Genomic DNA, 11,101 nt, shown 5'->3' with positions numbered 1-11,101 from the left:
ACTTGAGATAATTGGCTACATGTAGAGTTATTTTAAAAACTAGAACCTCAGTATCGGGAGACGTAAAGCAGAAATGATTAGGACAATAGCAAAAAATGTACGAATATGACTTACAGTGTATTTATACACCATAATTCATCATATTGGAAATATCCATGAAAATTAATTGTAGCCTACCCTCTCTGTGATCCTCAACTGAGTAAATTCTCCCTCCCCTCCTGGCCTGTCTACCCCATCTCCCAATATATTGCATTTAGAAGGCAGAGACAATTGAGGCTTCCCAGAAACCAAGTTTATGATAGCAGTAAATGATATGGCAAATATATTTGGGAGAAGGGATAGGTCTTCTGTATCTCCCCGTACGGAGTGGAAGTTGTAATATAATCAAACAACCACCACTGAGATTTATCGAGTGCTTATTCTGTGTCAGACAGCATGCTAGGCGAATTACATCCATGATTAAATTTCAGCCTTGCAACAATTCTATGAAGTTACTATCATTATCCCCTTTATACAGGTGAGTTTCAAACAACTTGCCTATAACCAGTTATATAACTAGTCCTACCACTAGTAAGGAGCAGAGCTAGCATCTGAACTCAAGTTTGTGTGACTCCAGAGCCCATGGCCTTAAACACTGCCCTCAGCTAGAGAAAATGGGCTTCTAGCAAAAAAGAAGAGTTGAAGTCCACAATGACTTGAAGTCAACAAGAATTCCTCAGTCTCTACAGAAATAGGTAACTGTGTTCACTCATCTGTGCTGGGACAGTTATGGGTTTCCAGGTTAACCTTGAATTATCCAGAAGTTCAGGTAACGGGAAGATGGCATTGACAAATAATTTAGATTAATTAAGATTTAGATTCCTGTTGATTGCTTTTCTATTGTTCCCTGACTTTCACGTTTATATACTTTGATACATGATTAGCTTTCCTATGGTGTTTCCTGTTGTACTTCCAGTTTTCTGACTTTTGCTTACCTCACATTTTTATCTTAGTGCCATAGTCATTCTTTTCTTTGCTTCTTATGCCTTGATTTCCCTTTTCCCTATTTTTTCTGAATAAGCCAGGAAGCTCTCCTGAAGAAGGCAGATACGATTCTTACTGCGTATTGTCTGTTCTTTGCTCTGCACTAGACTAAATTAAGTGTTTTAAACTTTGTCTCTCTTTGCATCCCTGCTGTCTTTATCTTCTTTATTCTGTTTTCCTTGTCCTCTCCTTTTCTGTAGGAAGTGTTCAACCCAGCTCTCTCACGGAGGAAGGCAGCCCCTCTAGGAAAGAGGAGATTCGGCTTTCTAAGCTGCCAGTTCAGCATGGCAGTGGAGGAGGCAGCAGAGAAGCATACCTTTAAAACTGCTGATGGGCAGAGAGGAGGCTTGTAGGGAGGCTGCAGACTGTGGACTCCATGCATTTTCTGGGGCGGCGTTCATTACTCACGGAACTTTGGCAGGTTGAAGCCTGCTTACCTCTCCCGGAGGACAACTGCTCCGGCTAATGGAATTCTCCTGCTTTCCTATGGCTCTGTTTTGTTATCTTTAGGCACTGAGTGAAGTGGCATGTGCCAGTGGGGGTGGCAGCTGCCCCTGCTGTTACTGTCCTGGCATGGCTATGACCCTTCTTTCTGTATCAGCATCAAGAGGATGCCGTCGTCCCATGACGCCAAGCAAAGCCCGCCGCCCACCTCACAGAGAGCACCAGGTTGTCTCCAAATCCTTTCCTTTCGCCATTAACTGTGAAACACCCAGCACAGGAGATGAAGGTGAAAAGACCAGTAAATGAATGCATTTCTGCATCCTGATGGTAAAATTCCTTTTAACTGGGATTTCTCTTTTGCTGACTGTAGTTTCAAATTCTAATGTTACTGTAACTAATTGCTGGCAGATGATTGATTTTTTTTTAAAGCATAATTAAATTAAAGCAGACTTTGCTTTTGGTAAACTATTTTTAGTAAAATGTATATGATAAAAAAACCCAAAACCAACCCAACACTAACCACATGCTCAATCTGGATGTGAAGGCACGTTACTAAAAACCCTTATACATATTGAAATGAACTGGCTTATTTGTCTAATAGCAATTTAACCTTGTATAAATAAGTATGAATACATGGCAAGGCATCTGAAAAAATCTAATTTATCTGTACTCAAATGAAAGATTTTAAACTATTAAAAATGATAATATGCCTGTAGACATACTATTTAATTTGCACGAAATAGTTACAGGGAGTCACTGTAGAAAAGATGCTAGGATGTGGAATCTGAAACATGTAGGTTCAGAAAACATCTGCGGACAAATAGAGTGAGCGTCTCCAATTTTAAAGTCGATTTTAAGTCATATAAACAACTATACCCCCATTATCAGGCATATATAGTGTGGTTACGAATTCAAGTGCCTAATTACATGCTCAGCAAAGAGGAAAAGGCAGAAGGTCCTTCATTAGAGGTTGGCTTGAAAATGGGCAGTGTTTGATTCCTTGTGACCCTCAGTTGGCTCATAATATAAATATTCTTAAAATTTCTCTCTCTTTTTCCCCTTTTCCACTGAAGAGAATTATGAGCAAGAAAATGCAGCCCACTGAGAAGCAGATCCGCATTGCAAACCAGTGGCTGCGATTCCTGACTTGATTTATTGCCCTGATGCACTGGCTCTCCCTGGCGGGAGCGTCCTCGCCCCTGCCCGGGACCGCAGAGCCTCTCCTCCGCGCTGCCATCCATTATCCCCTCCACTCAACAGCTGCTTCCTGCTTGCACTCCGTGCAATGTGAGGCTTTTAAAAATCTCTCTGTCTTTAAAAAAAAATGTCTATGTACTTTCCATGATTTCCTTTTGGGATCTAACTAAATGCCTTTTCTTCTTTCCTTCTCCCCAGTTACTATATTTGACACCACAAAATCAAGAGACTGGCTGCCACAGACTTAATAGCTCCATGAATTGGACAGGTAGACCCGAGCCACAGGGCACCATGGTCCTCTCGGCTTCTCCCTGCTGCCAGCTCCACGGCCGACATCGCCACTGGAGGCTCAGTGCGGGGGGAGTCACGAAGCCTGAGAGCCCTGTGCTCTGAGCATCGGGCTCCAACTGGAAAACAGGCTGCTGCCTTCCTTTCCTTCCAGGCAATAACGTAGCAGGAACTGAAGGATTCTTAAAAGGAAAATGAACAGCAGAAAGATTGGTGCCATTGCTATTTCCAGCAGACCGAACAGCCTACAGAGAATCGTCAAGATGGGCAAACTAACATGGACAAAATGTTGAGTTTTCCACATCAACAGTAAAGTTCCCCTTATAAATGAAAGCAAGACTCATTATCTTGTAGCTAGAACTTTATATTTCATAGAGGTTTTCCCATTTTTTTAAATTATACTTTCCACAGTTTTTACCCACGGGGTAACTAACTGACTAATGTACTTCTCATCTTATTTCCGGCCGAATTAGCAGACAGAGGGATTACCTGCTACCAGACACACAGTAAGTCAGTGGGAAAATCTAAATTAGAACTCAATGCCTTTTGAGTTCTCAACTTCCTTTTCTCTGTTGAGCCACACAGATAAGAATATTCAATAGACCAGGAAATGTGCGTGGCCTCACTGCAAATTCTACAATTTTATAAATCTTTCAGGAAATTTTTGAAACATCATAAACCATAAAGTCATATTTTGAGTAGTTTGTCACCAGATCTTCCAGGTGAGATATTTTCTGCATTTTCTTCTGGCCTATTTGTTATATTTTATGAGCCAAAGTTATTATTTTGGTACTTTGGGAAACAATTATTAATTTGTATTTTCCTAAAAACTAGATTTACAGCATGTGCAATAGGTATGGCTTTGGGATTGTACACCTTTTGTCTTTGGATGGGACCTGTCAAAAATCAAACCCTAACCCTGCCTAGCTGACAAATAAATGTTATAGTTGTCTAAAGGTTTAAAGCAATACAGATTGTCTGAGCCAATAAGTTGATTTGGTGAGAGCGGGATGCTAATGAGTCTTTGATCCGTGCAGAGGCCAGTGAGTTCTAGCACAGTCTCAGCCTGCACCCCTCACCCCGCCAGCTGTCTTGCAAATGCCTGCCATTGGTCACAGGGGGGACCAGGCAAGCTGGGAGTAGGGATGGAGCGGTGCAAATCCATCATCTCTCCAAACGCATCACTCAAGTGTCTGTCCTCTGCAAGACAGGCCAGCAGCAGGCTCTTCCTGCACAGGGATGGGCATGCTCCAATCAAAGGGGTTCCTCAGCAATAGCACTGCTGTCTTCCAAGGGAGATTTTCTTGTTTTTGTGCTGAAAATAAATGTAGTTTCGTATTTACTTCACGACTTGGGCTTTTGAAAGGTATTGCATATGGTAATTTGGGGGTGGGGACAAGTGAGCTTCCAGTCCTCAGGAGAACTTGCTGGGACTTAGAGACTGACCATCAGGGTGAGTGATGTCTGGCCTGTGATGGCAGTGTGAAGCAGCTGGGCCCCAGCAGGGAGGCTGAAACAACCCGCGGCAGCTGGACAAATGCGCGAGGTCAGGCAGTGTTTGTGGACACTGACTTCTCCCTAAGCGTCCCCGCACGGTGGGAGACATCCAAGGTCGTCACCCAGGAGTAACACCCCAGGGCTTTTCTGTGTATAAACCTCTCCCAAGATGCTGACCCCGGAGGGACAGGCCCTCTGTTGGCTCCAAGCACTTCTAAGATGGAGTCCTGTTTCTCCGGCTAATTCTATTTCTGGAATAGGTTATTTGATGGAGGAGGAAATAACCCACATGACCATTGTATTGAGAAGGTAAAATTAAAAGTAATTGTCCTTTCCTAGCCACTTTCTTTTTCTTTTTGGGGAGGATTGGCCCTGAGCTAACATCTGTGCCCATTTTCCTCTATTTTATATGTGGGATGCTGCCACAGCATGGCTTGTGGGTAGGTCCACGCCTGGGATCCGAATTGGTGAACCCTGGGCTGCCGAAGCAGAGCAAGCGAACTTAACCATTATGCCATCAGGCTGGCCCCTGCCACTTTCTTTTTGGATGAAAAAGAAACATTCTTTTATTTTTATTTATTTATTTATTTATTTTTGAGGAAGATTAGCTCTGAGCTAACTACTGTCAGTCCTCTTCTTTTTGCTGAGGAAGGCTGGCCCTGAGCTAACATCCGTGCCCATCTTCCTCTACTTTATATGCAGGATGCCTACCACAGCATGGCGTGCCAAGCGGTGCCACGTCCACACCCAGGATCTGAACCGGCGAACCCTGGGCTGCCAAGAAGCGGAATGTGTGCACTTAACCACTGGGTCACTGGGCCAGCCCCAGAAACATCCTTTTAATATTCAACAGATCTTTACTAAGTACCTACAATATCCGGGCGTAGAGGATAAGGATAGCAACAAGAAGCTCACTTGAGTGGGGGGATAAAGTATCACCACATGGGCTCCACATTATAGCCTTTTTCTTATTACTTTTACGTTTGGGTATATTTGAGGTGGTAGAATAGAAAAGCTTGTAAGAAATTATTTTGTTAGCCAGAGGGCTTTTATGAGAAAAACTAATAAAAAAGACAAGAAAACATAGTCTCTAAGGTTTGGGAGCTAGGATTATTATTATTTTTGAAATTGTTGATGTTGAAATGAATGGAAATGACTAGGAACATGCCCTCACGTTGTAAGAGGAGGTGGCATGGTGCACTGGGGAAAACCAGGGCACAAGTTAAAAATGGCCGTTTTGTACAGGAGAATGTCTAGTTTTGTATGCAACGCGCTCAAAGCCAGGACAGGATGGTGCTGTTTCTGGCCTGTCTCCACTGAAGGGTGGCCTCTGAGGGTTAAGCACATTGTATCCCAAAGGCTCACCTGGAATTCTGTCCTGCTGAATTTGGAATGCTCTGCCCAGTAAGAATCTAAGGACTTCTTGCAAGAGCAAGGGTCCCCTGCAAGGGTCCCCTGACAACCCTTGAAAATGCCTTCTGTCTCTGCAATGGCCACAAGACCCACACCCCACCCAGCACCTCTCCGGCAGCCCCGCCACTGCTCTCCCCCAGCTCATGCTGATCCAGCCGCACTGATTCCTTGCTGCTTCATGATCTTGCAGGGCCTGCTCCCACCTCTGGACTTGGAACCTGTTCCCTCTGCCTGGAATGTCTGTCCCCCTCTCTGCAGGGGGCGGCTAACTGCCTCCCCCTCCAGGTAGGCTTCCCTGATCACTGTCAGCCCACCCACCCCTCTGAATCACCCTCATTGGCTTCATTTTTCTCTGGAGCCCTCCCACCTTCTTAAACACCACACAGACACTGCTCCATGTTGTTATCTTTGGCCTCTCCCCTCTGAAGGGAGGCTGCCTTCGGCAGGGGTTTTTGTCGATTTTATTCTTTACTTCTTCTCAGCACCTAGACTAGGTCTTGGCAATATGGTGCCCAACACACATTGGTTGCATGAATGTTACTGTCATAAGGATCTCCGGGACTCTCTTGCAGCAGTGGACTCGAGCGTGCAGGCCCAGCTGTGTGGCTAGAGCACATGGCTCACCCCGGGTCCGTCCTCTGGCCAGGGAAGCAGGTTTTTCCGGCACACCTCACAGCGCCGCTGGGCCGGCAGAGGTGGCACTGCTTGTAGAGTCATCCGACACATCCCTCTCCAAGCTGTGGTTTGTTCGTCGTTAAATCAGTGTGTCGTATTAACTGTGATTTAAGATCAATTTGGCGCTCTTAAGGGCAACAATAATGATGGAGACAAAAATCTGAACCTCTTCCACGCTGCCTGCTGCAGTGACTTCTCAGGCCTGATGGTAGGGGTGCGGACTGCGCTGCCAGCCCGAAGCCTCCACCTCTGCCCGAAGTAGCCGAATTCTGACCAATGTTCCCCTGGAGCGTCATCCTCCGTCCCTTCCCTGGTGTCCGCTCAAGAGCTTCCTGGATAGCAGCAGGACCGAGTGTCTGCTGTGCTTGGACACCTGACCCTGCTGGAAGGCGATCGAGGGCCGTCTCAGATCCTCCCGGAGAAGGACTGAGGCACCCTCCCGTCTAACTCTCCTGGAAGGCTGTTCCGTAGGCAGAAATGTGGCTATTCTCCAAGGACTGGGGAAGAGTGCAGAGTGGTGGGGCTGTCGTCATCGTCTATCATAGTCTGGAAGCAGCATTGTCCCCATGAGCCTGGGCACCAACGTCCCCTCCGGAATTCCTCCTGTGCCGCGGCTGATGCGTCCTGAGAAAGAAAACCCTCCCCACCCCCACCCCAGCTTTACCTGGAAGGACCTTTCCACCCAGATCCAGTTTGCTCTCTAACTTTTGGGCGTCTCTCTGGTTTCAAGTTTATACCATAGCCTTAAGTATATAGCAAAATTTAAATTTCTGAGATTTATTTTAAATTTCCTTTTTATACATCAAGCCGACTTCCCTTTATAAATCCTGAAATCACCTCTGAAATTTTAGACAAGGGCAGATGTCACGTACTGTGACTGGCAAGTGTTCCACACGCCATTTGTTGCGTGTGGTCGTTGTTTTCCCTTTTGCTTCTTTTTTCCCCTCCTTTTTAAAAATCACCATCTCACGATAAAACCAATTAAAATAAACTTTTCCAAGACTCTTATTTCCTGGCTGAGATAGTCCAACCTTTGACTTTTTCTGAAGCACAAGATAAGACTTTCTGATTAACTGGGGGTGGGATGTTTATTCAATCTGTTCCTTTTATACATTATGGATACTGCTTTTCAGTTTTTGTGCCATGTCAGTGGCATATACTTTCTGAAATTAATAAATACAATACATACCATCAATGTGTGAAATTAAAAGAAACATATTTCCATGGTTTGACATACAAAAATGTACTCACACACTTTTGAAATCTCCTGTCAAATCATGTCACATCTGCACCTAAAGCACACAGACATAATGCTAACAGCTTGTTAGAACTCAGAAATGCCACCCGCTAATCAGCCCACCTGTGGCATTCTCAGTCCATCTTGCAAGCTGCATAGCCTGCTGCCAAGAAGCTTGACAAGAAAATGTATATTAAATTATTGAATAAGATTGGAAATATTGTACAGTGTGGGATAAAGAGAATGCACAATGTGTGGCCAATGACACACTGTCCCTTTTCATTGTAATGCCTGCCTGGACGTGACCTAGCTTCATTCCCATTTGCCATCAATTATGAAGCTGCTGCTAAGTTTCTGGATGTGAAATCAGCAGCGAGGTTTTCATTGTTTCTATCGCATTTTGTTATGTGTAGTTGGTATTGACTAAAAGAAAAACCAAGAAAAAAAAGCAGAAAGCAAATTTTGAACGAAGTTTTACAGAAACAACCCCATTTTCATACAATCCCATCCTGCAGTTCAGAGCAAAACAAAGACTTCCTGACATTCCTGACGCTCTTTAGAAACCATAGTAGCAATGACGTTAACCAGATTCAATCGTTCAGTATTACTTAAAATCCTAAGAAAATGATCTTTTGAGCATTCTTAGCAAAAAGTCAAATAAAATGCAAAAGTGAAATAAAGTTATTAAGATCCCAGAGCAAAATGGGGCAGAGATCATGGACGAAACCATGAGCGCATTCTGCTCATGCCTGGAAGCTCTTGAAATCGGGGGGAAGCGTGACATTGCACAATACGATTGCATTTCTACCAATTATTAATTTCTATAGAATATAAACTAATGTGCGCACGGAAGTCTCTTCTCTGGGGTCTGTGAGTGAGAAATGCGATTTTAGCATCTGTTCTTTTAAGGCTATTTGCTCTGGGAAGCCAGTGTGTTTTGCCATAAATCTAGGTCATTAATTTGTATCTGTTCTTTGTTTATTTAAGAAACAGGACAAAAGGGCAGCTGCTGAAACATTTGGCTGTGCCGAGGGGTAGTGGGCTCAACGTGCTGGAGCTCTGCACATGACCAGCTTGAGTTTGTATCCACAGCTACAGGACAGGACTTTATGGAAGCACTTTGCCAAGCCATGTGGTGTTCGGCTTCCCTTTGCATCAATACCCTTTTAATTACCTGATCCTGAGGGGACAAAAGTTAGAGAAAAGTGTCAGTGCAAAAGCCTAGGAACCCGCCGAGAATCCAATTTTTTTTTAAATCATTATGGTACACTGTCTGGCAATTATTCTACAGAACATCAATATAAATCCTGCAACTGGCCTGCGAAGGTAACGCTATGACCTATATAATTTGATATTTATAAACTGAAGCACATTAATATCAAGGAAATTGATTGTTAACAACATCTAATGCTCTGAAATTGGCCATGAAGTGCAGAATCATTTGAAAGGCATTACTGTTATCATGAAGCATTGCAGAGGTTTTATTTATTATCATAAACCTAATTGACTCAGTAAATTAGATGTATTTAAAAAGGTCATTTGCTGCTTGTTGATACTGAGTCCTAAGCACTTTAATTCAAATGGATCACAAAACGTGGCAGTGTTTTCAAGGATGATCCAGTTTAAGCTGATCCAAGTGAACAACGTGGAGGCATAGTCGCTCGGATTTGGAAATAATAATGATGATGTTAATAACAATAATCATGTGACAAGAACTGTTAGGATTGCTTAAAAGACTATATTAGAAAATTATGGGTCTTCTATTCAAAATGCTTACTAGAAATAAAAGAAAAAAAGTCGAATTCCTCAGAAGTGAATTTTAAATCACAAAGAAAAATTTTTTCCTAGAATCATCTCTCTTTTGGATAAATGTAATGCCACCTTTGCATTTTTCTAGGAATCCCTCACTGTGAGAGGGTTTGGTCACTTCGTAAATCTCAGGATGTTTCTTGTGTCAGCCTGGGGGCCTGTTGGAAGAGACATAAATGACTCAGGGTCCCAACAAGCCACCTGTGGTGTTTATGAGTTTGTTGAACGTATTGTAAGACATTTAATACTTATCTGGATAGAGGTTTAAATTTTTTTCCTGTTGGATGGGTTTTCATGTGAGTAGAAACGGTTTTGTTTTTTCAGATGCTCTCTGTTGAGGAAGTCACAACTGGAAATTTGGTCAGAAGCAGGGACTGCTCTTTCAAAGCAAAATCATACTCAAGGCTCTTCGCTGGAACACTCTGGAAAGGCAAGGAGCTCTCCTCTCAGCAGCAGCCTGCAGTCTGAGAGGAACCTGGACAAGCTGCTTTGAGAGACAAGCATCAAAGATCCTTCAGGAAGAGACTGAAGCAAGACCTATCTTTTATTTCATCTGACACTGTCTTTGGTTTCTTCATTAGGGTGACACGTAGATCCCTGAAGTCTTGCTCTCCGAGTAAACGTGAGCTTGGTCCAAAGAAGGAGTGTGCTCTTTCCCATCATTGTGCTGTTTTGTGGTCAGAGGTGCAGAGAAAAACTTAAGAAGTGTCAAACCACCTCATTCCTAGGAATAGTAGCTGAAAAAGCCTCTTCTTTCAGCACCAGTGGAAAAGAGAAAGAGAGATTGGTTAGACATGAAATCTCCTAAGATTTCTTATGCTCTGAGACTGTGTTTAGAGAAGAAAGCACACGAAGGGTGCTTCCTGAATATGCACATGCCAGTCATTTGGTATTCCACACGTCCTGCTATCCAAGGTCCATTAACAAACCACTGGATGACTAATAAACCAGTATCTATTTGGCACCTACCACACATGAAGAAATATGCTAGATATTGTAACATCTAATACTTTCTGGAAAATAAAATAATTTTAAAAAGTCTTATCTGGAATTTTTGTGTACCAAGTAGAATACCTTGACTCATTCTGTAGATTTAGATAATTTAAAGCTACCTTTTTGGTAAAATAAAGGAAACCAAATCGAAATTATTCTAAAACAAAGGGGAAAATCCTCAGAATTCATCTGTCTTAAAGACATTGATCACCGGTTCACCATATAGCTGGGCATGTCCCATCCGGCCATCGTATTTCAGTTCTATTCATCTCTTGATGCTTTTCTTCTTGTCTGACCCCATCTAGATTCCTTCATTCTCCCACACTGTCCCCTACTCCCCAAGGATTTAATGGATGAAAAGCACACACACAGAAAGATGCTGGATTGCCAGTCCCCTAGGATAGCCAAAAGGTATCTATCTACTTCTTTACTGGGCTCTCAGTGGATATAAGGAAAGCTGTTATATATATGTATAAAGCTGATTTTCTATTTATGTGAGACAGAGAACATCTGAGCTTCTCTTCT

General features: G+C 43.2%; 2 long non-coding RNA genes across 2 annotated transcripts; both read left to right on the top strand.

Annotated features, from left to right (window-relative positions):
• The first annotated feature begins 538 nt into the window (after positions 1 to 538).
• LOC138921529 (uncharacterized) lies at positions 539 to 4,300 on the top strand. The gene is made up of 4 exons (XR_011434166.1): positions 539 to 734; positions 1,224 to 1,794; positions 2,541 to 2,754; positions 2,863 to 4,300. It is a non-coding gene; the product is annotated as an uncharacterized lncRNA (long non-coding RNA).
• Positions 4,301 to 6,045: 1,745 nt separating this feature from the next.
• Positions 6,046 to 10,624, top strand: LOC138921531 (uncharacterized). Its single transcript, XR_011434167.1, has 3 exons — positions 6,046 to 6,147; positions 8,762 to 9,100; positions 9,908 to 10,624. It is a non-coding gene; the product is annotated as an uncharacterized lncRNA (long non-coding RNA).
• The last annotated feature ends 477 nt before the right edge of the window (positions 10,625 to 11,101 follow it).

This window comes from Equus caballus, chromosome 30 (assembly GCF_041296265.1).
Source record: "Equus caballus isolate H_3958 breed thoroughbred chromosome 30, TB-T2T, whole genome shotgun sequence".
NCBI classification, from domain to species: domain Eukaryota; kingdom Metazoa; phylum Chordata; class Mammalia; order Perissodactyla; family Equidae; genus Equus; species Equus caballus.
This window is presented reverse-complemented; position numbering and strand designations above follow the sequence as displayed.